The sequence below is a fragment of the Callorhinus ursinus genome, unplaced genomic scaffold, assembly GCF_003265705.2.
Source record: "Callorhinus ursinus isolate GAN/ISIS: 27379988/994484 unplaced genomic scaffold, GSC_fseal_2.0 scaffold2, whole genome shotgun sequence".
In the NCBI taxonomy this organism is placed as follows: Eukaryota; Metazoa; Chordata; class Mammalia; order Carnivora; family Otariidae; genus Callorhinus; species Callorhinus ursinus.
Genome location: NW_027397064.1, coordinates 9671300 through 9675653, shown reverse-complemented (window position 1 = coordinate 9675653; position 4354 = coordinate 9671300). Strand labels below are relative to the sequence as shown.

The following is a 4354-nucleotide window of genomic DNA, read 5'->3' as shown; positions in this document are numbered from 1 at the left end:
AAAAAAAAAGGAAGAAGATAGCAGGAGGGGAAGAATGAAGGGGGTAATCGGAGGGGGAGACAAACCATGAGAGAGGATGGACTCTGAGAAACAAACTGAGGGTTCTGGAGGGGAGGGGGGTGGGGGGATGGGTTAGCCTGGTGATGGGTATTAAAGACGGCACGTACTGGGTGTTACACACAAACAATGAATCATGGAACACTACATCAAAAACTAATGATGTAATGTATGGTGGTTAATATAACATAGTAAAATGTTTAAAAAAATGTGGATAACCAGGGCGCCTGGGTGGCTCAGTCGGTTAAGCATCTGCCTTTGGAGGCTCATGATCCCAGGGTCTTGGAATCAAGTCCCACATCAGACTCCCTGCTCAGTGAGGAGCCCGCTTCTCCCTCTCCCTCCGCCTGCCGCTCTACCTGCTTGTGCTCTCTCTCTCTTATTATTTAAAAAAAAAATGTGGATAACCACACCCACCTCACAGTTCCTCTCAGGAACTGCTCACATAGTAGTTGCTCAAAAAGCTCCCTTCCCATCTGCCTCCTGCAAACACACATAGCAGAGTCAACCAGAATGAACACAGCTGGGCACTCATAGTTCAGAGAGAGTAATTTCAGAAAAGGGACACAGTAAATAACTTCATCTAAATTCATTTGGGTATTTATCCTTGAATTACCGAACTTTGAGAAGCCATTGATGATCTCGGACCAATAATGACTGAGCAAACCTAGTATTTTTGTCCATTTCAGCTACTCCTAAGGCAGTGTGAAGAAAAACATATTTGGAAGTTAGTTATGTTTGGGTCTTTTTTAAAATATGTACCTTAATGAAAACACACCTTTTGCCTTAGGAGATACAAACGTGTTCCAGTCTTGGTAGCAGCGGAACAGTTCTGTATGAGTATTTGCAGAAAATATTTTCTTCACCCTTTACAGACTTTAAGCACTCCACATCCTCACACCTTTTGCACATTTATAGCAGCAACCCTGACTTGCCAAATTATTGTTATACATGTTATCTGATGAATCAGGTATCCTTTCCAGAAATATTATTGTAAGGTACAGTTGTGTTATCCTTTAATCTCAGTCAAGGTAGTCTCAATAGAGTCCCAGGTCTCTTCACTTCCAAGTCCCCTTTTCCTCACTGGTGCGTTTCTCCATTTTTGGATTGGGATTTAAAATTCTGCGCTCAGGTTTCCTTTCAGTTAGAATCTGTGCACCTGGGTATAACCATGGGGGGATGCTGGCCCTTTACCGGAGTCGTGGTCTCATTTAATGGGCTTGGCAGGTGGTTGAAAGTGAGATTCTCACCAGACCTACTTGGGCGAGCCTTCAGCACCGGGTAGGGAGAGCGCAGGGGCCGCAGCGCGATGCCGCCGGGGGCGCGCGAAGGAATCCAGGCCGGTTCCAACCCGCCCGCGGCAGCGCAGGTACGCGTCCCGCCCGCGCCACCGAAACTGGGAGACAGGGAAGTGCGGCGGCCTAGGGGTGATGGTGTTTCTGCCAGGAATTCGCTTCCCGCAGCTAGTCTTACCTAGAGGAGGGGGTGTCTGCTCGACAGATCGCTCACATCCCCAGAGACCAAGCCCCCGGGACAGGACCCCGCGGGCGACCCCTCGGATGAAGCCTGGCGCTGACTGTAGGGGCGGGGGCGGGAGCCTGCCCTACATGGAGCCCTGAAGCCCCGCCCCAACGTTTTGCATATGCCAATTACAGGCCTCCCGAACCTTTAAACTCAGAGGAGGAAATGGAAGGTTGGCCGACAAACAACTTACCTGTTACCCCGTGTATCCGAACCTGAAAGAAGCAGCTTAAAGTAATATACTGATATATCAATGTAATAAAGCAGGATGAACTGAATGCAGTGTGGATATATTTATAAATATGTCCTTGCCTGTTACTCCATTTACTTTCCCCCCAAATTTGTGAGACAGGTACAGTTAGGATGCCCATTCTGCACTGAAGAAAGCGAGACAGAAGGCAGTGGGACTAGTAAACGGAGAAGTCTGGATTTTTATCCGGGCATCCTGGCTCCAGAGTTAATGTTTATAGGCACTGTGTTATTTTATGTTATTTTATTATTTTGTTTTGTTTTGTTTTATTATATTATTTTATTTTTAAGGTTGTGAGGTGGCGTGGTTTTCTTGCGCTTTAAGAATTTTCTTAAAAATTTTTTTTAAATTAACATATAATGTATTATTTGTTTCAGGGGTACAGGTCTGTGATTCATCAGTCTTACACAATTCACAGCACTCACCCATAGTATGTACCCTCCCCAATGTCTATCACCCAGCCACCCCATCCCTCCCACCCCCTCCCTTCCAGCAACCATCAGTTTGTTTCTTGAGATTAAGAGTCTCTTACGGTTTGTCTCCCTCTCTGGTTTCATCTTGTTTCATTTTTCCCCTTCCTTCCCCTGTGAGCTCACTGATATGAAGAATTTGGGAAACAAGACGGAGAATTTTCTAACACAAACAGTTCAACTATTAGTTTTTGTTAAGCGCAAGCTGTTAAAAAAAAAAAAAAGCATTATGAAGTTCTCATTGATTAAAATGGAAAAAAACAAAACAAAACCCCAAACCTTTCTCATTATCTGTTGGTAAATGGAAAACTCTCCCCAAAGATAAATACTGTTTGGTTTCTAAGGACTCTGACTGGAAGTTAAATTGATTGAAAGTCCCCCACATGTTTGGAGTCACTGTGCTGTTGGCTTAGATTTTCTATTTTCACCTTCCTATGATTTGCAGAAAATCGATTTATAAATTACCAAGCTACCCATTGGGAGTGGGAGTACCCTGCTCGTTGTGCAACAGAGTGCCCTTGTACATTGACTGCCAAGCCCTCCCAGAGAACACCAGAATTTTCTTAAAGGTCCGGGGTGTCATGATTTCCTCCATAACCTTTTGCCAAGAGAGGACCTCATTTTGGACCTTGAGTTTACTTCTGTGTTTCTCTGATAGCCCTTGGCCATAGTCTTAAGTCAGAGAGAGATGATGAGGAATTCATTCACTTGAAGGAACATATTTGCTGATTAGGTGTTATGAGGTCTGGATTTCGTTGTATATTATCCAGTGGTGGGAGGGGTATGGATGAGGTCATAGATGATAAAAGACTGGCCATGTTGATAATTGTTGACTTGGGTGATCATTCTTAGGAATGTGTTATACTGTATTCTCCACTTCTGTTTATGTTTGGCATGTTCCATAATAAAAATGTTTACAAAATGATTTATTCATTAAGAAGCTATTTAGGGGTGCTTGGGTGGCTCAGTCAGTTAAGCATCTGCCTTTGGCTGAGGTCAAGATCTCGGGATCCTGGGATCAAGCCCCAAGTCAGTGGAGAATCTGTTCAGTGGAGAATCTGTTTGTCCCTTTCACTCTGCCCCTCCCCCCAACCCCTGCTCATGCTCTCTCTCTTCTCTCAAATAAATAAAATCTTAAAAAAAACCCCCAAGCTATTTATTGAGTATATATGATGTGCCAGATGCTGTTCTAGGTGCTTGAGATACTGTCAGTGAACAAAAGAGTGAGAAATCTTTGCTTTGTAGAATGTACATTTCTGTGTGGGGTGAGATGGAGGGGACACCATGGGATCAACATGATAAATTCCTGAATTTTATGGTATGTTAGAAAGTGTTAGGTGCTCTGGAAAGGAAAAGAAAAAAAAGGATGACAGAGTAGAGACAGATGAGGGTGTAGAATGATGGAGGAGAGGGTTAGGGTTGAGCTCTGGGGTGTCCGTGTTGGGCAAGCGCACAGGGTACGAGAAGAAGTCACTAGAAGGAGGATGAAAAGCTGGGAGACAGAAGTTTATTAGGGAGGACGGGTGCTCATTTTTGCCAAATGCCATGGGAGCCAGGGAAAGCCCCATGGAAATTGTCAACAGCTCACTTGGTCATCTAATGATGACCAGGAAATGAACTGAGTGTCTCTTCTGTTTGTACTCAGCAGTGTGCTGCAATGATATACACAAATATCTATTTGAATCGATGACACAGGTGTGGTGAAAGGGTGACCAAAGAAACCTGACATAGGATGCTGTTTTGTAATTGATTTTCTCTCTCTCTCCCACTCTCAGACATCAACTCTTCGGAGGCAAAGGCTTGTTTTTCTTTAGATCCCTGGTGCTTGGCTAAATACCTAACATGGCACTTAACATGTCTGCAGAATGAATGAATGAGTGAAATGTACAGAGCGATGGAGTGAAATGTGACCTGCCGTGTGGGGCTGTCCAACACTTACAACCAGAATTCAGCTGCAGACACAGACGTGTAGGAGAGCCCAGGAATTTCCTTCAATGACCTCATGACCGAAAGTTGAGGTTCTACCTCCCCCACCTCCGATTTCTCTCTTTCTTGT

General features: G+C 44.4%; 1 protein-coding gene across 2 annotated transcripts in view; it reads right to left on the bottom strand.

Moving 5' to 3' along the window:
• Window positions 1–1621, bottom strand: part of SLC19A3 (solute carrier family 19 member 3) — a 26944-nt gene extending 25323 nt beyond the window's left edge. For both annotated transcript variants that reach the window (XM_073877666.1, XM_025886816.2), the window contains exon 1: window positions 1531–1621. The gene's annotated coding sequence lies outside the window, so the exon portion shown is untranslated. The remainder of the gene's footprint in view (window positions 1–1530) is intronic.
• Window positions 1622–4354: the final 2733 nt, after the last annotated feature.